Source organism: Triticum aestivum, chromosome 5D (genome assembly GCF_018294505.1).
Source record: "Triticum aestivum cultivar Chinese Spring chromosome 5D, IWGSC CS RefSeq v2.1, whole genome shotgun sequence".
Taxonomy (NCBI): Eukaryota; Viridiplantae; Streptophyta; class Magnoliopsida; order Poales; family Poaceae; genus Triticum; species Triticum aestivum.
This window is the reverse complement of record NC_057808.1, coordinates 194,532,508-194,559,980: the sequence shown is the minus strand read 5'-3', so window position 1 is coordinate 194,559,980 and position 27,473 is coordinate 194,532,508.

The window sequence follows — 27,473 nt, the reverse complement described above, 5'->3', positions numbered from 1 at the left end:
GAAGACATATATATATATATATATTAGATGCTACTCTGGTAACAAGAAAGGAGCGTGATATGTTTAAAGCATCCTGCTTCACTTACGATTTGGCTGGAGGCTTGTCCTCATGATGAAACTGTGCGACGATGTCGCTCGCCAAGCCCGAGCCGCCCGACGATGGCATTTTGCCTCTCTTGGAGACTTCTCCTCCCAAGCTTCGGAGACGGCCCTTTTCTTGCCATGGGGAGAAGGGATGTTCGCTTCTCCTGCACCTTTGTCTTTCGGCGAAGAAACTTTGATTTCCCCGGACACGGTGTCTGATTTATCTCCGGAACAAGGGACGCCTCCGGTCTTCTTGTTATTGCCCTCCTTCATAGGCACCTGGTACGGTGTCGGGGCCAGCATCCTTGTTAGCACAGCGTCCGCTGAGTCTTCGGGAAGGGGGGTCGGACACCTAATTCGTTCCACTTTCTTTATCCAGCCCTGGAGAAAATGGTTTGCTCAATATCTTATTATGGGATGCTTGACTAAAAGGTGTTCGGAAGTAGAGTGCTTACCGGGGTGTCCGTATGGTGGCAGTCAAGGCTGATATTTTCGGTGGTGTCCAGCCATTGTTTTCGTTTCCCAAAAAATAATTTCCACATTCCTTCGTGCGTAGTGCCGAAGAAGTGCTAAAGAGTCCGTGGCCCTTCTGGATTAAACTCCCACATGCGGAGAGGCCGTCGCTAGCATGGCAGGGTCCGGCGGACTAGCATTAGCTGAATAACATTGACGAGATCGATATCCTTCTCAACGAGGCTTCGGATACGACTTTGCAGAGTCTGCACTTCATCAACTGATCCCCAATCCAACCCCTTATTAATCCATGATGCAAGCTGAATTGGGGGGGCTGGATCGCAACGCAGGCGCAGCTGCCCACTTGGAACCACGGGGCTCGGTGATATAGAACCACTCCTGCTGCCATGAGTCGGAAGATTCTGTGAAGGATCCTTTTAGCCAAACAGCGATGGTAAGCTTGCTCACTAAGGCACCACCGCACTCCGCCTGCTCCCCCTCTATCACTTGCGGCTTCACATTGAAGGTACTGAGCCACAAGCCAAAGTGCGGAGGAGTTCGGAGGAAGGCTTCGCACGTGACGATAAACACCGAGATGAGAAGAACAGAGTTCGGGGCGAGATCGTGAAAATCAAGTCCATAATAGAACATGAGCCCCCGGACGAAGGGATTAAGGACAAACCCTAATCCTCAGAGGAAGTGGGAAACGAACACGACCCTCTCGCCGGATCTGGGGGTAGGGATAACCTGCCCTTCCATGGGAAGCCGATGGAGGATTTCTGCGGTCAGATATCTTGTCGCCCGAAGCTTCGCAATATCCTCCTCTGTGACAGAAGAAGCCACCCACCGGCCTTGACGGCTGGATCCGGACATGACTAAAGGCTTGTGGCGACTGAAACCTGGGTGTTGGAACTCGAGGTGGTAAGGGTCGAGGAAGAAGCAAGCGTGGAGAAGAAAGACGGGTATGTACCCCTTTATAAAGGCCGTGAATATCGAACGACTCCTCCTGGGCCTTAAAACTTGCTTGTTCCCAAGGAGTTGTACACTAAAGACGGTTGGGTTACCCACGTCCGTGTCGATAAAGAGTCCCTTAATAAAGGGACGCGATCTCTGCTTGGATAAGATGTGCCAATGACAACCGCGTCTCGGAACGTGGCGCAGCAGGCGAAAAAACGATTTGAAATAATGACCGGACTGACGTGATGTCATGTTGTAAAAAGTTGCCAGAGGATTGGACTTATAAATTATTATGCCCTTTGTGGAAGGGAAGTATATGCTACTCGTGCTGCAGAGCCGAACTCGAACGTCTGAACACCATTGTGAAGTATCCGGAAAGGGGGGACCCGCCTTGCAATGCCGAAGACAAATCTGCGTGCCGGACTCGTCGTCATTGAAGCCAGGTTCAGGTGCTACTGAGGGAGTCCTGGACTAAGGGGTCCTCGGGCATCCGACTTGTTAGCCATGGGCCGGACTGATGGGCTGTGAAGATACGAAGACCGAAGACTGCACCCGTGTGCGGATGGGACTCTTCTTGGCGTGGAAGGCAAGCTTGGCGGCCAAATATGTAGATTCCCTTCTTTGTAACCGACTTTGTGTAACCCTAGATCCTCCCGGTGTCTATATAAACCGGAGGACTTAGTCCGGAGAGAGGAGATACACATTACCATAGTCATACAGGCTAGACTTCTAGGGTTTAGCCATTACGATCTCGTGGTAGATCAACTCTTGTAATACTCATATTCATCAAGAACAATCAAGAAGGAAGTAGGGTATTACCTCCATAGAGAGGGCCCGAACCTGGGTAAACATTGTGTCCCCTGTCTCCTGTTACCATCGACCTTAGACGCATAGTTCGGGACCCACTACCCGAGATCCGCCGGTTTTGACACCGACATGGCCCTTGATACTTTTGAGTGCTTTTAATATTCTTTTGCTTCTTGTGAAATTGTTTGAATGATAAATTATTTTTCAGGTTACTTAGCATATATTTATTTATTTTCTTTCGTTGTAATGCATAGATATGTTTGCTTTTTTTATTAATAAATGGAGCCGAGTTTCTCTTTTTTTAACAGTCATGGTATTTACCCGACACAAATGAATTAATGTCCAGTGAAATGGGAGAGGGGCTAAACACATTACTTAACCCAGCCCTTTTAGCTAGATTTTTTCAGACTCGGTGCAACATCCGGACAAAAATGCTGCTCGGTGCGAATTTCGATATTTTTTTCACGGCATAGTGCAAACACCAAAGAGTACTCCAACTTTCCGAAATAGTACCTTGTATGGAACATTTGAATCCTTTAATATCAAAATTGTCATACAAAATTCATACCAAAAGTATTTATTTGTAGCATGGTTTTTTATGTATGACTTATAGGCATTTTTGCTAGCTTTCGGCATGCGCCTCCCTGCAGCCACCAGATGACACTGTTTAGTTATTGTTGCGTTGTGCTTATTCTATGGACAGGTCAAGTATCTCTCCTGTTGCAACACACGGGCATTTGTGCTAGTAATATAAGAGGGAGGTGCAGCAGCTGGGCACAACCCACCTGGGCACGCCAGGACCCCCAGGCGCGCCCTGGTGGGTTGTGGTCCCCATGTGGGCCCCTCACTTATCCCTTCACACCACATCATTAGTTACCTCCAGAAAAAAATTCTCCATTGCTCTCTCTCTCATGTTCTTGCTCTCAAACCCGCGGATTTCGATCTCTTTGCTTGAAGCTCCATTTCTGAAACTGTTTTAGGGGGATTGTTGCTTGGTATGTTACTCCACCGTTTGTCCAATTAGTTTTTGTTTTAGCGGTTTATATTTTGAATAATTAGCTACTCTTGGTGCTAATGTAGATGAGCTTGCATGTTGAATTCTTAGAGTTCTAAGTAGTTTGAATGCTTGCTATGGCCTCTATGTACCCCTATGAGTAGTTTCTATCAATTGTATGAAGCTTTGTTGATAAATTTTTGTCACCTAAAAATTTTCAGAAAATTGTACGCGAACATGATGAACCTATTTGGAAGCTCTTCGAGGAGGAGATCCTCAGGGGCATATTCTAGTGACAACTCCGCTCGACGGTCTTATGTTGAACCAAACGAAAGTTCCATTCGAGATGCCGCCACCAAAACATCCTTATGGCCTTGCGATGATTATATGGTGCGTGTGGGCATTAAGGAGGAATTTGAGCAATATGTTCACAATGCCGGTCTCGGTCCTTACATTTCAAATAAGTGCGATCAACACCACACTCTCACTGAATCATTTGTCAAAGGATTTAAATTCCATCCCTGTGAGTCTAGGGTGTCATTTAAACTTTATGAAAATCCATTTACCATTTCACTAGAGAGTTTTGCTCACCACTGCAAACTCCCATTCTGGGGTTCGCTGGACGAACCGCAAAGGGCTGAGTACCAATCATTCTTGACTAGTATTTGCTATGGTGAAACAAGGGGAGTTACGCAAGGTAGAATAAAGAGCATTCATTTTCCCGCAATTCAGTTCTTTGCTTTATTTAATGGGAAATGTATTGTAGGCAAACAAGATTGTAGTACACTTTGTGCTCCAGACTTGAGCCTCATACGCACCGCTCTCACCGGTGATAGGAGTTATAATCATGGAGCAATTGTTGCACGCAGATTGCAGCACAACGCTAATAGTGGCTATTTCTATGGTGGAATTTATGCCATGCGTTTAGCAAGAGAGTTGGGCGTTTCACCTTTGCCCTTTGACCCTATCCTACTCACGTAGTATTTAGACTTTGATGCTATGAAAAATCATAAGATCCTTAAAGGAGATATTCATAATTTCACCTATAAATTGTTGTTTAACCAAGCATTTGTGGTGTACACATATTTGCATGCGCCTTCTCTCTTTGATCATCATAGCAAGGGAAGGTATTTTGTTCTTGAGAGCGAGGCCCGATCCCACAACACGGCAGTTGAGGCAGCACGGCAGGCCGAGGCATCCGCGCTGAGAGCCTTCGTGAGCTACCACGCCGACTACTATCTAGACTACTAATCGATTACCAAGTTAGGCCAAAAGTCTAAGCTTGGCGGAGTACGTGTTTTCCACCAACATTACATTCATGTTCACACACCTCATTCCAGTTGTCGGTGTTCACACTTTTTCATTGTATTATCCATGTTAAATTTATTTTCTTGCTTTCTTCTTGTGTGTTTGGAAAACCTTAGAAAAGCCAAAAAAATTAGTTGTAGTTAGTTTACTTTCTATGCATGCTTAGTTGTAATACTAAAAAGAAAACCCAAAAAGATTTCCTTGTTCTTCTTTTGCTTGTTGGGAGCTTTCCCGTGTAAAGAGTTTTTCTCGTTTTTGCTTTTCCCTTTTATTTGCTTGTTCAAGAAAACCAAAAACTCCAAAAATATTTTAGTGTGTTTCTCTGAATTTCTTTTCTTTTTTATTTGAGTCGTACCGAGGAGAAGACCATGATGAAAATGTTGAGTGGCTCTCAGATGAATAATTGTCGATCTAATAAAGAGCCCATATTACCTTGTCTTCTCTTGTTGAATAAAATGTTTGCAGATTCCAACTTAGTCCATGACACTCTTGCACTATTATTATTTTCATATCGTTCGGTCGTGCAAGTGAAAGGCAATAATGACGACATTCGATGAACTGGCCCTGGCAGCGAGAAACGGGTATGAACTCGACTTGTTCTGTTTTTGTAAATATGTTTAACCTAGTATCCTATTCAGCCCATTATGATTAAACATGTTTGCAATGACAATTAGAGATTATAGTTTCTCATGCCATGCATAAGTACCTAGGAGTGGATAATAATTTATCTTGGATGTCAACATTGCGTTAAAATGATTGTGATGTAGTATGATGATATGGTATCCTCCTCTGAATTTTCGAGTGGCTTGAGTTGTCACATGTTCATGCATGTAGTTGAATCAAAACCAACATAGCCTCTATGATATTTATGTTCATGGTGTTCATATCCTACTCATGCTAGTGTCCAATGTTACTTATGCATAATGCATGTTCATGACCGTTGTTGCTCTCTAGCTGGTCGCTTCTCAACCTCATGCTAGCCTTCGCCTGTACTAAGTAGGAATTCTGCTTGTACATCAAAAACCTTGAACCCAAGTTATTCCAGATGCGTCCACCATACCTAGCTATATGCGGTATTACCCTGCCGTCCTAAGTAAATTTTCATGTGCCACCTCTAAAAACTTCTAATAAATATCCGTTGTGTGTGCCTGGATCATTCATGGAACGACAGGAGGTGGTCAGTATCTTCCATGCTAAGTGGGTTATTCTCAGGTCGAGTGTTTATTCACTTGCCATCGCACGAGAAAAGGGCAGTAATAGGGATGCCCAGTCCCAAACTGCAAACAAAAAAGCTTACAAATAATCAAACAAAAACTCCCAATGGAGTCAAAACCTTTACATTTATCGCTTGGGAACCTCCACTAGCGTGTTTAGCACGGAAGATATTGATAACTGATGGTCGTGAAGTAAACAAAAAGGGTGCATGTCTCAAAATATCATTTACCTCTGTTTAAAAACTTGAGCTCTGGCACCTCTGCAAATCACTGCTTCCCTCTGTGAAGGGACTATCTATTTACTTTTATGTTGTGTCACCACCTTCCAAAATAAGCGCCAGAACCTGAGAGCACTACTGTCATGCTGATGCATTGTGTGTAGCTAATGTTGGGTGCATCATGACTGGATCTTTTCTACCATGAATTACAATGTTTAGTCGCTGCTTGAACTTTGGAGGTGCTCTGCATTTATGTTTTGTGGTCTTATAAAGGGCTAGCGAGATACCACTATTGTCATATTATATCATGGCTGTTTTGATAATGTGTTGCCGTTTGAGATATCTTATTATTGCTCGCTAGCTGATTATGTCATTGATAGGAGTTAATATAATTTTTAAGAGTTATTGTCAGCATGGTTAGTTATAATGTTTGCTAAAAACCTGGGTGCTGTTTAAGCTTATTTATGCAAACAAGAGCAAAAGAGTTCGTAAAAGTTTTTCTTTTTCACTTTCAGTTTATCAACTGAATTGCTTGAGAACAAGCAAATATTTAAGCTTGGGGAGTTGATACGTCTCCAACGTATCTACTTTTCCTAACACTTTTCCTCTTGTTTTGGACTCTAATTTGCATGATTGGAATGAAACTAACCCCGGACGGACTCTGTTTTTAGTAGAACTACCATGGTGTTATTTTTGTGCAGAAATAAAAGTTCTCGGAATGGAACGAAACTTTGTGAGGATTTTTATATCAATACAGAGAATTTCTGGAGCCAAGAGCCACCGGAGGGGGGCACCTGGGTGGGCACAACCCACCAGGGCGCGCCTGCCCTCCCAGGCACGCCCAGGTGGGTTGTCCCCACCTGGTGGCCCCGCAGACCCTGAAACCGACGCTATAAAATCCTATTTTTCCAGAAATAAATCAGGGAGAAAGAATTATCATGATCCACGAGACGGAGCCGCCTTCACCTCCTGTTCTTCACCGGGAGGCCAGATCTAGAGTCTGTTTGGGGCTCTAGAGAGGGGAATCTTCGTTCTTCGTCATCACCAACCCTTCTCCATTGCCAATTCCATAAAGCTCCCCACCGGGAGTGAGTAATTCCTTCGTAGGCTCGCTGGTTGGTGAGGAGTTGGATGAGATTCATCATGTAATCTAGTTAGTTTCGTTAGGGCTTGATCTCTAGTATCCAGTATGTTTTGAGATTGATGTTGCTATGACTTTTCCATGCTTAATGCTTGTCACTTTGGGCCTGGGTGCCATGAATTCTGATATGAACCGTTTATGTTATCAACTTTAGATCTGTGTTCTAGATCCAATCTTGCAAGTTATAGTAACCTACTACGTGTTATGATCCGGCAACCCCGGAGTGACAATAGTCGGGACCACTCCCGGTGATGACCATAGTTTGAGGAGTTCATGTATTCACCGTGTGTTAATGCTTTGTTCTGGTTCTCTATTCAAAGGAGGCCTTAATATCCCTTAGTTTCCAATTGGACCCCGCTGCCACGGGAGGGTAGGACAAAAGATGCCATGCAAGTTCTTTCCGTAAGCACGTATGACTATTTACGGAATATACCCGCGATGATTTTTCTTGGACCAGAACACACCCAGGAGACATGGAGAGGAGGCCAGAGGACCTATGGGGTGGCCACAAGCCCTAGGGGCGCCCTTCTTTAACTCCTGGATGAAAGCTGCAATAGATCTATCCTTCCTGGTGCTGATCATCTCCCATTGCTCGTCTCGGCGCCCACAAATCTGATAGATAGTATCCTTGAGATTACTGTGGTAAACTTCTCCAATGCGTCCCATGGTGATGTGGGCTGCCATGCTCTTTCCTAAACTCCAGGTTGGTGCATCAAAGGAAAACTCTATGGGCTCAGTGACTGGCGTGAACGTCCTTCCTGGAACTTGAACTTGAATCATCCAGCGCTCCTCTTCTGGTAGTGTGGCGTTGTAGGTCCCGGTGAAGCTTGGTATTCCGATGTTCAGGTACCTAGTAACTTCCTTCAAGTGTCGTCCAAAAGGTGTATCCTCATCTGGTTGTGCGAACTTGTTCCTTGCATCCGCCATCCTAAAAGAGTGGAAGAAAGGAGAGGAGTCAGAAATGAGAAGAGAGTAGTGATCTAGGGCTTTAGCTTAGTGGTCATGTCCTACAGTCAGCGTGCGCTCTGATACCATCTCTGTAGCGACCAGACCTCAAACAGTCTAGTCTCCGTGCATCAGTGTCATCCCTGGATCGGTAATGCTGACACGCACAGTACTTTGAAGGATTTATGACAGAGTAGCAATCACACACTTATTACATCGAATAGTTCAAGAGAACTCAATACAAATAAATATGGCTTAAGGCCATCTAAATACGATAACAATGGAAGGCTTGGAAGATAAAGTGAGTCCATCAACTCCAACGACATCACTGAGTATAAGACCACGACCTAAGGCTCCTTACTCGTCGTCTGAAAAGTCTGCAACATGATACATTGTAGCCCGAAAACGGGTCAGCACATGGAATATGCTGGCAATGTAACACATAGAGAGTAATGAACAGAATAATGCTATAACTACATGCATATTTGGCTGGTGGAAAGCTCTATGGTTACAGTTTTGCGAAAGGCCAATTTTTCCCTACCACAAAGGAATAAATTTTATTTAACTATCATGGTGGTTGTTAAACATTGAGAAGGTACCTCCAACTCAATCCCAATTAAGAACGTGATTAACCCAATCAAATTAAATTAAGTAACATGATGATGAGATTCACATGATAATCCAAGAACTAGATACTCAAGATTGTCCATAACCGGGGACACGGCTAACCATGATTAGATTGTACACTTTGCAGAGGTTTGCGCACTTTTCCCCACAAGACTCGATCGCCTCCGCTTGATTTCTCGCACTACAAGGTGTTTGAGAAAAGGATGACCGAGACACAGTCTTTCAGAAACACTACTCTTTACTCCGGGTGGACAGTTACACCTACTTTCTCCTACATCTGCTAGCCCACCTCTTCAAGAGGTCATGTAACCTACTAAACTATGCTAGAGCCCATAATAGCTTGTGGTTGCACAAGGAAGTTTCTAGCATTTATAATCTTATGATCCCATTGAGTCTGGGTGGCGGTCCATAGGATGATCACACGGGTACTCCGGGATATCCAGAAATACAAGCAACACTGGGTTCTCCAGGTGCCTCAATCCACTCAGATGTTTATTTAAGTAGCCACCTTAAGTTGAACCATAAATTAATAATCTCACATCTGTCATGAAGAATTTACTCAAACCCAATCCACGTCTACGAGCATAGCATAGCAATATAAGCAAACGTAGAAGTAACTCCCAAGGGTTTGATAATAAACATGGCAATAGGTACTACCTCTTCTACTTCCCAAAACCCACATATTAATCAGATCCTAATCATGCAATTGTTTGAGGATTGATCTAATGCAATAAAACTGGGTGGTAAAGAGATATGATCAAAGTGTTACTTGCCTTGCTGATGATCCGTGAAACCTAGAGACTCGTAGTAGCACGCTTCGCACTCCGGGTACTCTATCACAAACAGACAATACATACATAAGAAATCAAACAAGGGTGCATGGGAAAACTCGAAATAAGAGATCTAACCAGAAAGTTCAACTTAAGAACTCCGGTTTGCAAAAAGAACCAAATCGAACGAAGCAACGAAACTCAAACGGCGAAAGAAACAAGCTTCGTTTACTAATCTGGACCTAAATCAAATTTTACAGTAAGAAAAACTTGTTTGAGTCGGTTAAACGGAAAGAGGGTTTCGAGATGAAACTCTAGGCGCTTGAATCGCCATATTCCGATAAACGAGCAAAAAGATATACTAAAACAGAAAACATATCGAAAATCGCGATCAGAAATAATCGCGGAAAATCCGAGAAAAAGAAAAATTGACGAACAGGCTAAGAACAAACGTTCGCTGTCTGCGAATAAAAAACGAAAACCGTTCGTTAAAATGAACGAACGAACGAGTGTTCGCTAAATAAACTAAACAGAAAAAAGATCTAGGGTTTTTTTATATAAAACCGAACGAAAAACCGGACGGGAAAAACTGAACGATTTTCTCGAGGAAAACCGCCGGCGGCGAGGCGGTGGCTACCTCCGGTGAGGGGCGGCGGGGCGGCTCCGGCGGGTGGCGGGGTCGGCGGCGGGGCTTCGGCGTCGGGCGGCGGCGGCGGCACGCGACGGCGGCGGGGGCGGCGGCGGCGGATTGGGCTTAGGGTTAGGATTTCGGCGGCTCGGGCGGCTTGGGCTATCGGGGTCGGGGCGACGGCTTATAAAGGCCTGGCCAGGCGGAGTCCTGGCCGAACACGGCCCAAAAGTCGGTTTCGCGATTTTTTTTATAATTTCACGCAGAAAAACAAATAAAAGAAATACTAAAGGGATTCCAAAAATCCTGAAATAAATTTTCCCCGACTTCTAAAATCAAGCCGGACAAGATGAACATTTATTTGGGGCCTAAATGCAATTTTGAAAAACGCGTATTTTTTCCTAATTCAAATAAAATTAAATAAAATCAAATATTTATTTTTAATATTTTTCCTCCAATATTTCATTATTTGTGGAGAAGTCATTTTATCCCCTCTCATATATTTTGATATGAAATATTTTCGGAGAGAAAAATAATAAAAACAAATGATTCTATTTTCAAAATTTGAGAAAACCCAAATATGAAAATAACGAAATCCCCAACTCTCTCCGTGGGTCCTTAAGTTGCGTGGAATTTCTAGGATCACAAAGCAAAATGCAATAAAGTATGATATGCATGATGATCTAATGTATAACATTCCAAATTGAAAATTTGGGATGTTACTGCATGATTAAGATATCTTTGTATTTCTTCGAACTATCGGTTTGGTTTGGCCAACTAGATTTGTTTTTCTTGCAATGGAAGAGGTGCTTAGTTTTGGGTTCAATCTTGCGGTGTCCTCACCCAGTGACAGAAGGGGTAGCGAGGCACGTATCGTATTGTTGCCATCAAGGATAAAAAGATGAGGTTTATATCATATTGCTTGAGTTTATCCCTCTACATCATGTCATCTACTTAAAGTGTTACTCTGTTCTTATGAACTTAGTACTCTAGATGCATGCTGGATAGCGATCGATGTGTGGAGTAATAGTAGTAGATGCAGGCAGGAGTCGGTCTACTTGTCACGGGCGTGATGCCTATATTCATGATCATTGCCTTAGATATCATCATAACTATACGCTTTTCTATCAATTGCTCGACAGTAATTTGTTTACCCACCATATGTTTTCTTTCAAGAGAGAAGCCTCAAGTGAAACCTATGGCCCCTGGGTCTATTTTCCATCATGTATTTTCAGATCTATAAACCAAAGAAACCCAAAAATACCTTGCTGCAATTTATTTATATTTACTTTAGTTTTCTCTTTTATTTATCTTTTATGCCTATCTCTATCAGATCTCACTCTTGTTCGTGACCGTGAAGGGATTGACAACCCTTTTTTCACGCTGTGTGCAAGTGTTTGTTAGCTTGTGAGGTGCATTGCATAGATTGGAGAATTGCTTGTGCCTCCTACTGGATTGATACCTTGGTTCTTATACTTTTCTCCACTTTGGTGCATCACCCTTTCCTCTTCAAGGGAAAAATCAACGCAAGCTCAAGAAGTAGCAGGAAGAATTTTTGGCGCCGTTGCCGGGGAGGTTCTACATCAAGCCTACCAGGTACCTATCAGAAACTCTCATCTCTTGCACTTACATTATTTGTCATTTGCCTCCCGTTTTCATCTCCCCCACTTCTAAAATGTTTTCGGAAAATCACAAAAAAGTTGCATTTTTATTTGCCTTCTTTTCGTTTGTCTTTCGTTTACCTTTACGTTTTACTTGGTTTGTTTGCTTGTTCGCTTGGTATAAATGTGTGTTTCTTGAAAATCAAAAACCAAAAAGTTTATGGATCCTCATCTGCTTGCTAATCTTTTTAAAGGATCCAATTATGATGAACCAATTGCTAGTGAGTTGAGTGCACTAGATTATCTTTATGGAGTTTTGCTTGAAATTCGAGAATCTGAAAATTGTGATGAAGTGCTAAAAGAAGAAATTTATGAAGTGATTCATGATAGCTCTTTGAAAAGCATGATTGCAATGATGTTATTATAAATCCTATTAATGTCAATTGTGCTAATAATATGCAAAACCCCAAGCTTGAGGATGCTAGTTTTGCTATGTCCGCTACTTATTGCAATGATCATGATTGGGGTGATAATGCTTCTTATGGTCTTGAAAATTTATTTGAGCCTCATGATGAATATGTTTGCGATAATATTGAAAGTGGGTTTGGAAGAGTGTCAACTTTAGGAAATAATTATACCACTACTTTGGAGATTGATCAATCTTATGAAATTTTTGATAAAAGTGGGCTTGGAGAAGTATTGACTTCATTTTATGTTAATCCCACTATTTTGGAAGAGTGTCAACTTTGTATGCATGTGGATCATGAAGAGAAAATTTTATGTGATAGCTATATTGTTGAATTTGATTATGATCCTACATGCAATTGTTATGAGAGAGGAAAATATGGTTGTATAAATTTTCATGTTACTAAATTACCTCTCGTTATGTTGAGATTGCTATTGTTTCTTTCTTCTTCCTTGAAGATGCTAGTTTTTGCTTGTCTTTATAATTTGTTTGCTTACAAAATGCCTATGCATAGGAATTATGTTAGACTTAAACTTGTTGTTCACATGTTACATGATGCTCCCTTCTTGTTTCAATTGTTATCTTTCATGTGAGTATCATTAAAATTATCGATGTCTAGCTAAAAGGCTTTAAAGAAAAGCGCTTGTTGGGAGACAAACCAATATTTTTATTTTCTGTTTTCATGTGTATACACATTATTACTTCTGTAGTAATTGTGTTTTGGTGTTTTAATTAGTGTTTGAGCCAACTAAGACCTTTGGGATGGTCTCTGGTGATAGTTGATTTGATCTTGGTGAAAAACAGATACTTTTGCGCTTATTGATAGAATTAAAAAAAATCAAAGAAACGTTCTTTTGATCTGAAGTTTTTACACAAGATTTATATACAAATTTCTCATATTATCCTATTTTTTCAGAATTTTTGGAGTTACAGAACTATACAAAGTTTCCAGGTTGCTATACACTGTTCTGTTTTTTGACAGATTTTGTTTTCTATGTGTTGTTTGCTTATTTTGATGAATCTATGGGTAGTATCGGGTGGTATGAACCATGGAGAAGTTGGAATACAGTAGATATTACACCAATATAAATTTAGAATGAGTTCACAACATTACCTAAGTGGTGATTTATTTTACTATACTAACAGAGCTTATGAGTTTTCTTTTGAGTTTTGTGTTGTGAAGTTTTCAAGTTTTGGGTAAAGATTTGATGGACTATGGAATAAGGAGTGGCAAGAGCCTCTGCTTGGGGATGCCAAGGAAACCCAAGGTAATATTCAAGGACAACCAAGCATCTAAGCTTGGGGATGTCCCGAATGGCATCCCCTCTTTTCTCTTCAATCCATCGGTAAATTTACTTGAGGCTATATTTTTATTCACCACATGATATGTGTTTTGCTTGGAGCGTCTTGTGTGATAGGAGTCTTTGCTTTTTAGTTTGCCAGAATCATCCTTGTTGTACACACCTTTTGAGTGGGACACACATTAATCGTGGATTTATTAGAATACTCTATGTGCTTCACTTATATCTTTTGAGCTAGGCAGTTTGCTCTGATGCTTCACTTATATGTTTTTAGAGCACGGTGGTGGTTTTATTTTATAGAAATTGATGAACTCTCATGCTTCACTCATATTATTTTGAGAGTCTTTAAACAGCATGGTAATTTTCTTAGGTTATGAATTTCGTCCTAATATGATGAGAATGCAAGAGGGATATAATAAAAACTTTCATATGAAGAGCATTGAATAATATGAGAAGTTTGCTTCCTTGGAATTGTTTTGAGATATAAAGATGGTGATATTAGAGTCATGCTAGTGAGTAATTGTGGATTGGTAGAAATACTTGTGTTAAAGTTTGTGATTCCCGTAGCATTCACGTATGGTGAACCGTTATGTGATGAAGTTGGAGCATGATTTATTTTTTATATTGTCATCCTTTGTGTGGAGGTCGGGAGCGCGCGATGGTTAACTCCTACCAACCTCTCACCTAGGAGCATGCGTGTAGTACTTTGTTTTGATGGCTAATAAATTTTTGCAATAAGTATGTGAGTTCTTTATGACTAATGTTGAGTCGATGGATTATACGCACTCTCACCCTTCACCATTGCTAGCCTCTCTAGTACCGCGCAACTTTCACCGGTGCATTAAACCCATCATGTACCCTTCCTCAAAACAGCCACCATACCTACCTATTATGGCATTCCCGTAGCCATTCCAAGATATATTACCATGCAACTTCCACCTTTTCGTTTATTATGACACATACCATCATTGTCATATTGCTTTGCATGATCACATAGTTGGCATAGTATTTGTGGCAAGGCCACCATTCATATTTTTTGTACATGTCACTCTTGATTACCGCACATCCCGATACACCGCCGAAGACATGCATATAGAGTCATATTTTGTTCTAAGTATCGAGCTGTAATTCTTGAGTTGTAAGTAAATAAAAGTGTGATGATCATCATTATTAGAGCAACATCCCATGTGAGGAAAGGATGATGGAAGCTATGATTCCCTCACCGGACTTTAAAAAATAAAAGAGGCCAAAGAAGGCCAAATAAAAAAAGAGGCCAAAGAATCCCAAACAAAAAAAAAAGAGAAAAGAAAAAAATGAGACAAAAGAGAGAAGGGACAATGTTACTATCGTTTTTCCACACTTGTGCTTTGAAGTAGCACCATGTTCTTCATGATAGAGAGTCTCCTATTTTGTCACTTTCATACACTAGTGGGAATTTTTCATTATAGAACTTGGCATGTATATCCCAATGATGGGCTTCCTCAAATTGCCCTAGGTCTTCGTGAGCAAGCAAGTTGGATGCACACCCACCTAGTTTCTTTTTGAGCTTTCGTACACTTATAGCTCTAGTGCATCTGTTGCATGGCCATCCCTACTCACTTGCATCGATATGAATTGATGGGCATCTCCATAGCCCGTTAATTTGCCTAGTTGATGCGAGACTTTCTCCTTCTTTTTTTGTCTTCTCCAAAACCACCATATTCTATTGCACCTATAGTGCTATATCCATGGCTCATGCTCATGTATTGCGTGAAAGTTGAAAAAGTTTGAGAACACTAAAAGTATGAAATAATTGCTTGACTAATACCGGGGTTGTGCATGATAAAATACTTTGTGTGATGAAGATGGAGCATAGCCAGACTATATGATTTTGTGGGGATAACTTTCTTTTGCAATGTTATTTTGAGAAGCCATGATTGCTTTATTAGTATGCTTGAAGTATTATAGTTTTTATGTCAATATTAAACTTTTGTTTTGAATCTTATGGATCTGGATATTCATGCCACAATAAAGAAGATTACATGGATAAATATGTTAGGTAGCATTCCACATCAAAAATTTAGTTTTTATCATTTACCTAATCGAGGACGAGCAAGAATTAAGCTTGGGGATGCTTGATATGTCTCCAGCGTATCTATAATTTTTTATTGTTCCATGCTATTATATTATCTGTTTTGTATATTTTATATGCATTAATATGCTATCTTATATTATTTTTTGGGACTAACCTATTAACCTATAGCCTAGTGCCAGCTTCTGTTTTTTTCTTGTTTTTGAGTTTTAAAGAAAAGAAATATCAAACGGATTCCAAACAGAATAAAATTTCCGCGATGATTTTTCTTGGACCAGAAGACACCCATTAGACTTGGAGAGGAGTCCTGCAGACCTATGGGGTGGCCACAAGCCCTAGGGGCGCCCCCAGGCTTGTGGGACCCCCATAGACCCTCCAGCCCCAATCTTTGCTCCATAAATACCCAAATATTCCCCCAACATCAGAAGCATCCACGAAAATACTTTTCCGCCGCCGCAAGCCTCTGTTCTCTTGAGATCCCATCTTTGGGCCTTTTCCGGCACCCTGTCGGAGCGGGATTCGATCACGGAGGGCCTCTACATCAACCTTGTTGCCCTTCCGATGAAGCATGAGTAGTTTACCACAGACTTAAGGGTCCATATCTAGTAGCTAGATGGATTCTTCTCTCTCTTTAATCTTCAATACAATGTTCTCCTCGATGTTCTTGGAGTTCTATCTGATGTAATATTGTCGAGATCCGATGAATTGTGGATTTATGATTAGATTATCTATGAATATTATTTGAGTCTTCTCTGAACTCTTTTATGCATGATTAAGATATCTTTGTATTTCTCTTCGAACTATCGGTTTGGTTTGGCCAACTAGATTTGTTTTTCTTGCAATGGGGGAGGTGCTTAGTTTTGGGTTCAATCTTGCGGTGTCCTCACCCAATGACAGAAGGGGTAGCGAGGCACGTATTGTATTGTTGCCATCAAGGATAAAAAGATGGGGTTTATATGATATTGCTTTAGTTTATCCCTCTACATCATGTCATCTTACTTAAGGTGTTACTCTATTCTTATGAACTTAATACTCTAGATGCATGCTGGATAGCGGTCGATTTGTGGAGTAATAGTAGTAGATGCAGGCGGAGTCGGTCTACTTGTCACGGACGTGATGCCTATATTCACGATCATTGCCTTAGATATCGTCATAACTATGTGCTTTTCTATCAATTGCTCGGCAGTAATTTGTTTACCCACCTTATGTTTTGTTTCAAGAGAGAAGCCTATAGTGAAACCTATGGCCCCCGGGTCTATTTTCCATCATATATTTTCATATCTATAAACCAAAGAAACCCAAAAATACCTTTATGCAATTTATTTATATTTACTTTAGTTTGCTCTTCTATTTATCTTTTATACCTATCTCTATCAGATCTCACTCTTGTTCGTGACCGTGAATGGATTGACAACCCCTTTTCCGCGTTGTGTGCATGTGTTTGTTAGTTTGTGTAGGTGCATAGATTGGAGACTTGCTTGTGCTTCCTGCTGGATTGATACCTTGGTTCTTAACTGAGGGAAATACTTATCTCTACTTTGCTGCATCACCCTTTCCTCTTCAAGGGAAAAATCAACGCAAGCTCAAGAAGTAGCAGATATCCTGGGGGGATATAATAAAAACTTTCATGAAGATCATTGGACATTATAAGCTTGATTCTTTGTAATAGTTTTGAGATATGATGATAGTGATCTGTGAGTCATGTTGGTGAGTAATTATGCTTTAGTAAGAATATTGGTGTTAAGGTTTGTGATTCCCTATGCAAGCACAAAAGTCAATAGTTATGCAATGAAATTACATCCTACTTGTGGTGCATTATTCGGTGTTAGTTATGCTTAATGCTTGTTTATTAGAATTTTTGTTTCTTGGTTGGTTGCTTCTCAATCTATTTAGCCTTTCCTTGCACTAAGTGGGAAAATTACTTGTGCATCTAAAATCGTTAAACCAAGTTATACCATATGAGTCCACCATATCTACCTATATGCAGTATTTCCGTGCTGTTCCAAGTAAATTTGTATGTGCCAACTCTAATTTTCGAAATGAATTTCCGTTTTTATGCCCGTACCGCTCATGAAGCGGCAGGGGGTGGCCAATATTTTTCCATTCTAGATGTGTTATTATCAAGATGAGTGTTTATTCACTTGTCATTGCACGAGAGTGTGGCGGTAATAGGGATGCCCAGTCCCGAAATGAAAAGGAATTTTACTTTATGTTGTCAAATAATAAATTCCTTGGAAAATGTTGGTATGGAAGGCACCCGTGGATATGGCTAGCCATGGATTGAGAAAGATTGGTGGAAAAAAGAATAAACTTTATTTTATGTTTGGGAACCGCCTATGATGTATCTAGCATGGAAAGTATTGGGAACTACCGGTCATTTTCGTTGACGGGAAAAGCATGCCTCTCAAAATATTTTTTTCTCTCAATTTAAGCTTCGAGCTCTGGCACCTCTACAAATCTCTGCTTCCCTCTGCGAAGGGCCTATCTATTTACTTTATGAAAAAAATATTTTCATTTGAGTCTCCATCTTCTCTTATAAAGCACCAACTAGGGAGCACTATGATCATACTTGTGGATTGGATGTAGCTAATATTCGAGTGTGTTTCATGAATGGATCAATGATTAAACATGATGGGCTAGGGATAACTTTCTTTAGTGTTGATATTTTGAAAGACATGGTTGCTTGTTTATATGCTTGAGTATTGAAGTCTTCATGTAGAATATAGACTATTGCTTTTAATCATCTAAAAGTCCAAATGTCCAAGGTACAAAAGAAAAGAATATGTGATGAACATGTTAGGCAGCATTCCACCTCAAAAATTCTGTTTTATCATTTACCTACTCGTGGACGAGGAAGAATTAAGCTTGGAGATGCTGATACGTCTCCAACAATCTATAATTTTTTACTGTTCCATGTTGTTATATTATCATTCTTGGATGTTTTACATTCATTTTATAGCAACTTTATATCATTTTTTTGGGACTAACCTATTGACATAGTGCCCAGTGCCAGTTGCTGTTTTTTTGCTTGTTTTTTACTTCCCAGAATATCAGTACCAAACGAAGTCCAAATGCCATGAAACTTTTTGGAGATTTTTTCGCCCAGAAGACAACTTGGGAGCCAAGGGAGTACCGAGGGGAGGCCCATGGGGCCCACAACCCACCTGGGCGTGCAAAAGGCCCCTGGCGCGCCCAAGTGGGTGGTGAGGCCCACAGGAGTCCTTTCCACCGCCTCTCAGCTCTATAAATATCAAAATATTCTAGAAACCCTAGGGGAGTCGACGAAACACAATTCCAGCCGCCCGCAAGTTCTAGAAACATGAGATCCAATCTAGAGCCCTATTCCGACACCTTGCCGGAGGGGAACACGATTATGGAGGGGTTCATCATCCTCATTCGTGCTCCTCCAATGATGCGTGAGTAGTTCACCATAGACCTACGGGTCCGTAGGCAATAGCTAGATGACATCTTCTCTCTTTTTGATTCTCAATACAATGTTCTCCTCGATGTTCTTCGAGATCTATTTAATGTAATGACTTTTTGCGTTGTGTTTTTTGGGATTCGACGAATTGCGAGTTTACGATCAGTTCTATCTATGTGTATCATTTGAGTCTTATTTGATCTCTTATATGCATGATTATTATAGCCTCGTATTTCTTCTCTGAAACTTTGTTTGGTTTGGCCAACTAGATTGATTTTTTTGCAATGGGAAGAGGTGCTTTGTGATGGATTCGATCTTGCAGTGTCCTCACCCAGTGACATAAGGGGTAGCGAGGCACACATGTATCGTTGCTATTAAGGATAAAAATATGGGATCTCACGAGAACAGAGGCTTGCGGCAGCGGAATAGTATTTTCGTGGATGCTTCTGATGTTGGGGGAATATTTGGGTATTTATGGAGCAAAGATTGGAACTGGAGGGTCTATGGGGGGCCCACAAGCCTGGTGGCGCCCCTAGGGCTTGTGGCCACCCCATAGGTCTTCTGGCCTCCTCTCCAAGTCTCCTAGGTGTCTTCTGGTCCAAGAAAAATCATCACGGAAGTTTTATTCCGTTTGGACTCCGTTTGATATTCCTTTTCTTTCAAACTCAAAAACAAGAAAAAAACCAGAAGCTGGCACTGGGCTGTAGGTTAATAGGTTAGTCCCAAAAAATAATATAAGATAGCATATTAATGCATATAAATATCCAAAACAGATAATATAATAGCATGGAACAATAAAAAATTATAGATACGCTGGAGACATATCAAGCATCCCCAAGCTTAATTCCTGCTCGTCCTCGAGTAGGTAAATGATAAAAACAGAATTTTTGATGTGGAATGCTGCCTAAAATGCTCATCTCATATTCTTTTCTTTGTAGCATGGACATTTGGACTTTTATATGGTTCAAAGAAATAGTCTAGTTTTGACATGAGGACTTTAATACGCAAGCATATCAACAAGCAACCATGTCTTTCAAAATATCAACGCTAAAATAAGTTATCCCTAGCCCATTATGCTCAATCATTGATTCATTCATGAAACACAATCGCATATTAGCTACACCCAATGCTCAAGTACTATCATAGTGCCCCTTAGTTGGTGCTTTATAAGAGAAGATGGAGACTCAAATAAAAAATAAAAAATGCATAAAGTACAAGAAAGGCCCTTCGCGGAGGGAAGTAGGGATTTGTAGAGGTGCCAGAGCTCAAAGCAAAAAAGATAAAGATAAAAACATTTTGGGAGGCATGCTTTTCCTGTCAACGAAAACGATCGAGTAGTTCCAAATACTTTCCATGCTAGATATATCATAGGTGGTTCCCACACAGAAATTAAAGTTTATTCCTTTTTCAACCATACTTTCACTTTCCATGGCTAGCCGTATCCACGGGTGCCTTCCATACCAACACTTTCCAAGGAATTTATTATTTGACAACATAAAGTAAACTCATTTTTCATTTCGGGACTGGGCATCCCTAATACCTTTGCCTTACTCTCGTGCAATGACAAGTGAATAAACACTCATCTTGAGAAAAACATATCTAGCATGGAAATATATTAGCCACCCCCTACCGTTTCATGAGCAATACGAGCACAGAAAAGAGAAAATTATTTTGAAAATTAGAGATGGCACATGCAAATTTGCTTAGAACGGCAAAAGAATACCGCATATAGGCAGGTATAGTGGACTTATGTGGAAAAATTGGTTTAAAGGATTTTGGATGCACAAGTAGTGATCATACTTAGTGCAAAATGAAGGCTAGGAAAAGATTAAGGAGCGACCAACCAAGAAACAAAAAATATCATAAGCGAGCATTGAGCATTATTAACACCAAATAACGCACCACAAGTATGATGTAATTTCATTGCATCACTATTGACTTTCGTGCTTGCATAGGGAACCACAAACCTTAACACCAATATTCTTACTAAAGCATAATTACTCATCAACATGACTCACATATCACACCATCATATCTCAAAACCATTACAAGGAATCAAGTTTATTTTTTCCAATGATCTTCATGAAAGTTTTTATTATGTCCTCCTTGGATATCTATCACTCGGGGACTAATTTTCATGTATTGCTTTTGATAAGCTCAAACAAATATAAGTGAAGATGTTGAGCATAATATTTCTTTCTCTTCAATTAATTTAACTGGAGCAAGAGAGAATTTCTTCAAAAATTTACTAACTCCCAGATAAATCTAAGTGAAGCAAGAGAGCATTTCTTCAAAAATACTAAAGCACACCGTGCTAAAAAAGATATAAGTGAAGCACTAGAGCAATTCCATAGCCATAAAGATTTAAGTGAAGCATAGAGAGCAATTCTAACAAGTCATGGCATAATTTTGGCTCTCTCAAATAGGTGTGTCCAGCAAGGATTCATGACTTCAAATAAAAATCAAAACAAGAAAAGACTCATATCATACAAGACGCTCCAAGCAAAACTCATAGTATGTGATGAATAAAAATATAGCTTCGAGTAAAATACCGATGATCGTTAGAGGAAAGAGGGGATGCCACTCGGGCATCCCCAAGCTTAGTTGATTGCTTCTCTTTGGATAATATCTTGGGATGGCATGGGCATCCCCAAGCTTAGTTGATTGCTTCTCTTTGGATAATATCTTGGGATGCCATGGGCATCCCCAAGCTTAGGCTCTTCTTACTCCTTATTCCTTCATCCATCGTAACATCACCCAAAACTTGAAAACTTCAATCACAGAAAACTCAATAAAACCTTCATGAGATCCGTTAGTATAAGAAAGCAAATCACTGCTATAACTACTATTGCAAACCCATTCATATTTTATTCTTGCATTATATCTACTGTATTCCAACTTTTCTATGGAAAAAACTCTTCAAAGAAAACTATAGAATCATAGAAACAAGCACACAACACAAAGAAAATAGAATCTATCAAAAACAGAACAGTCTGTACCAATCTGGATATTTCGAATACTTCTGAAACTCCAAAAATTCCGAAAAATTAGGAAAACGCGAACAATTTGTATATCAATCTACCCTAAAAAATTCAGTATTTTTCGTCGCTTCTGTGATTTTTAAAAATTGTATCTCTGGAGGCAAAAGTTTCTGTTTTTCAGCAAGATCAAAACAACTATCACCCAACAAGATCCTAAAGACTTTGTTTGGCACAAAAACTAACTAAAACACAAAAAACACAATCATAACAGTAGCATAATTGTGCAAACACTCAAGAACAGAAAGCAAAAGACAAAAATAAATTTTATGCATTGGATTGCCTCCCAACAAGCGCTAATGTTTTACGCCCCAAGCTAGGCATAAAGCACGGATCTAATTATTGTCATATTTGTTTCTAGATCCATAAGAAGCCCTCATGATTGATTCATATGGTGGCCTAATTCTTGTTCTAGGGAAGTGTTCCATACCCTTCCTTAGTGGAAATTGGAATTTAATATTGCCTTCTTTCATATCAATCACGGCACCAATAGTGCGTAAAAAAGGTCTACCAAGAACAATTGGACAAGATGGATTGCAATCAATATCAAGAACAATCAAAATCTATGGGCACATAATTCCTATTTGCAAGAACAAGAACGTCACTAATTCTTCCCATAGGCTTTTTAATAGTGGAATCCGCTAAGTGCAAATTTAAAGAACATTCTTCGATATGAGTAAGACCAAGCACATCACATAAAGATTTCGGAATTGTAAAAACACTAGCACCCAAGTCACATAAGGTAAAACACTCATAATTTTTAATCTTGACTTTGATAGTAGGTTCCCACTCATCATGTAATTTTCTAGGAATTGAAACTCTAATTCCAACTTTTCTTCTAAAGCTTTCATCGTAGCATCAACAATATGTTTAGTAAAAGCTTTATTTTGTTCATAAGCATGGGGTGAATTTATCGTGGATTGCAAAAAAGAAATACAATCAATCAAAGAGAAACTATCATAATTAAAGTATTTGTAATCCAAAAGAGTGGGTACATCACTAGTTAAAGTTTTGACCTCTTCAAACCCACTTTTATCAATTTTCTCAACAAGATTTTCTCCCTCTGAATTATCAGGATGCCTTCTAACTAAAGTTGACTCTTCTTCAGTCCCTTTTTCATCAATCTTAATTTACTAAACAACGAATCAATAGAAGAAACACCAATCACTTTAAGATTTTCATCACTTTTATGAAAGCAATGACTAGAAAACGCCTTTTCTAAACATTCTCTTCTAGGTCTAAGCATGGAGGTTCTTTTCTTACTTTCATCCATAGAAAGATAAAGAGCTTTAATTGATTCCTCAACTTTACGCACAAAAAATTTCATCTTGAGATTCTCTACATCATGAGAAATTCTATCAATACTTTTAGACATATCATCAATCTTCTTCAGCTTTTCTTCTATTGTAGCATTGAAAACTTTTTGAGTATTGATAAATTCTTTAATATTATTCTCAAGATCAGAGGTGTTCCTATTATTATTATTATTATAAGAAGGATTACCATAGGAATTACCATAATTATTAGAGGAATTACTAGTAAAAGTCCTAGGATTGAAATTACCTCTATAAGCATTGTTATTGAGATTGTCTCGCGAGATTATATTCACATCTATGGCATCACTATTTTTCTCAATCAATGTAGACAAAGGCACATCATTAAAATCAATAGGAGCACTTTTTTAGCAATCAATTTTATAAGAGCATCAACTTTTTCACTCAAAGAAGAAATTTCTTCAATCGAATTAACTTTTTTACTAGTAGGAGCTCTTTCGGTATGCCATTGTGAATAATTTGTCATAATATTATCAAGCAATTTGGTGGCTTCACCCAAAGTAATTTCCATAAAAGTACCACCCGCAGCGGAATCTAAAAGATTACGAGAAACAAACTTCAACCCCGCATAAAATTTTTGTATGATCATCCAAAGATTTAACCCCATGAGTTGGGCAATTCCTTAGCGCAACATGCTCATGTTCAATTTGCTTGAAATTCATGATCCGGGTTCTAAGGGGAATAATTTTCGCGGGCGGAAAATACTTAGTAATAAAAGCATCTTTGCACTTATTCCAAGAATAGATACTATTGCGAGGCAACGAAGAAAACCAAATTTTTGCATGATCTCGCAAAGAAAATGGAAATAATTTCAACTTAACAACATCATTGTTGTGACGCCCCCGATTCAATCGTACACTAATCATGCACGCAAACGTGTACGATCAAGATCAGGGACTCACGGGAAGATATCACAACACAACTCTAAAACATAAATAAGTCATACAAGCATCATAATACAAGCCAGGGGCCTCGAGGGCTCGAATACAAGTGCTCGATCATAGACGAGTCAGCGAAAACAACAATATCTGAGTACAGACATAAGTTAAACAAGTTGCCATAAGATGGCTCGCACAAACTGGGACATAGATCAAAAGAGGGGCACGCCTCCGACCTGGGAACCTCCTAAACTACTCCTGGTCGTCGTCAGCAGCCTGCACGTAGTAGTAGGCACCTCCGGTGTAGTAAGAGTCATCGTCGACGGTGGCGTCTGGCTCTTGGGCTCCAGCATCTGGTTGCGACAACCAGGTAGAATGGAAAGGGGGAAAAGAGGGAGAAAAGCAACCGTGAGTACTCATCCAAAGTACTCGCAAGCAAGGATCTACACTACATATGCATGGGTATCTGTGTAAAGGGGCAATGTCGGTGGACTGAACTGCAGAATGCCAGAATAAGAGGGGGATAGCTAGTCCTTTCGAAGACTACGCTTCTGGTAGCCTCCAACTTGCAGCATGTAGAAGAGAGTAGATGGTAAGTTCACCAAGTAGCATCGCATAGCATAATCCTACCCGGCGATCCTCTCCTCGTCGCCCTGTGTGAGAGAAATCACCGGGTTATATCTGGCACTTGGAAGGGTGTATTTTATTAAGTATCCGGTTCTAGTTGTCATAAGGTCAAGGGACAACTCCGGGTCGCCTGTTACCATGGACACGGCTATTCGAATAGATCAACTCCCCTGCAGGGGTGCACCACATTACCCGACATGCTCGATCCCCTTTGGTCGGACACACTTTCCTGGGTCATGCCCGGCCTCGGAAGATCAACATGTTGCAGCCCCACCTAGGCACAACAGAGAGGTTAGCACGCTGGTCTAAATCCTATGCGTGCAGGGGTCTGGGCCCATCGCCCGTTGCACACCTGCGCGTTGCGTACGCGGCCGGTGAGCAGACCTAGCAACCTCCATTACAAAGGAAGTTGCGTTACGCGGTCCAACCCGGCGCGCGCCGCTTAGTCGTTGACGTCACGAAGGCTTCAGCTAATACCACGACACCGGTTGCCCATATCTTCTCCCACGTAGCGGTTAGTGCGTATAATGTCAACGACCCAACTCAGATCAAATACCAAGATCTCGTTAAGCGTGTTATTATGAAGTAACTGCGGACGCCGACCAGGGCCAGGCCCACCTCTCTCCTAGGTGGTCTCAACCTGCCCTGTCGCTCCGCCACAAAGATCCACCCAGAGGGCCGTCGGGACAAAGGTCCTTTCAGCCCCCAATCCATGAATCACTCGCGGGTACTCTACGAGCCGACCCGACTTTAGTCACCACATGTATCATATATTATGTGTATAAGTATATACCCGTGATCTCCTCCCGAGTGATCACGGCCCGATAGTATAGCATGACAGACGGACAAGAATGTAGGGCCACTGATGGAATACTAGCATCCTATACTAAGCATTTAGGATTGCAGGTAAGGGTAACAACTGTAGCAACAATGACAGGCTATGCAGCAGAATAGGATTAACCGAAAGCAGTAACATGCTACACTACTCTAATGCAAGCAGTAGAGAGAAGGATAGGCGATATCTGGTGATCAAGGGGGGGGCTTGCCTGGTTGCTCTGGCAAGAGAAGGGTTCGTCGTCAATGTGGTCGATCACAGGGGTACCGGCAACGGTCTCGGGGTCTACCGAAAAGAAGTAGCAGAGGAGGAACACAATAAATAACAGAGAAATCAAAGCATCACAAAGCATAACATGGCAATACGCAGTGCTAGGGGTGACCTAACGCAGTACTAGGCGATACTGGCGAAGGGGGAAACATCCGGGAAAGTATTCCCGGTGTTTCGCGTTTTCGGACAAATGAACCAGAGGGGGAAAGTTGCGTGTTTGCTATGCTAGGGATGTCTGGTGGACGAACGGGCTGCGTATCCGGATTCGTCTCGTCGTTCTGAGCAACTTCCATGTACGAAGTATTTTCATCCAAGTTACGGTTTATTTTATATTAATTTTTAAAGATTTAATTCATTTTTTGACTGGGGATTTAATTCATTTTTAGAATTAACATAATTCAATTTAATTAGAAAATGTAATTATGACGTCAGCAGTCAAACAGTCAGTTGACTTAGTCAAACTGATGTGTGGGTCCCGTCTATCGGTGACTTAGTTTAACTAAACAAAATTAGCTAGTTTAATTAAGTGATTAGGTTAAGCTAACAGATCTAATTAAGTTAACTAATTATTTAACTATTTAATCAATTAATTATTATCTGTTTTCTAAATTCTTTTTTATTTAAAACGTTCTGGGGGCTGGACCCCACATGTCATTGGCCCTAGGGGCCCTAGCGGGCGTGGAGCGTGCGGGCGCCAGCCCGAACAAGCGCCCGCCCAGGCCAACAGAAGGGCGCTGGAGCGGCGCGGTGAGGGGGCGCGGCCGGCATGAGCTGTCGGCCCGGCGAGCATGGGAGGCGGCACGGAGCAGGGTGGCGCGGCAAAGCTGGAGGTGGTGGCGCGGGGGCGCGCGTGAGGGGCTGTGGCCGCGTGCGGGAATGGCGGGGCTCGGGGCAGCGCAGGCGACGACGATAGGCGCAGCGGTGCGAGGAGTGGGGGTGGGGCGCTGTCGGGGGCTGCCCGGGGCGCGATGGCCGGCTGTGCAGCAGAAGCAGAGCAGCTGCAGCAGCAAGGGGGTGCACGCCGGCGGGTGTCGGAGCGAGGCAAGGAGGAGGGCCGCGGGCGTAGCGGGAGGCGGCGCCGAAGAGGGCGCGACCAGAAGCGAGGACGGCAGTAGGCGACAGAGGCGAGCAAGCGGGCGGGGCGCGCGGTCCGGGGCAATGGCCGGAGTGGCCACGGGCGGCAACGGCAGAAGTGGGCAGCTGCGAGCCCATCCCCGCGCGGACGCGCGCGCGAGGGGTTCAGCCACGGTGAGCGAGCAGCGGGAGGCGGCGGGCGGTCAGGCGCGTGCGCGTGCGTGCGCATGGGGAAAAGGGGAGAGGAGGAGAGGTTGGGGAGCTCACGAGGGTTGTGTAGGGTTCGGGCAGCGGGGGTCGAGGAGGAAGACGGGGTCGAGGCGGGGCAGCTCTGGCGAGGCCGTGGCGGTACGAGGCGGGGAGGTGACGGTGACGAGGTCCTCGGGTGGCAGCGTGGTGACGGTAGGCGAG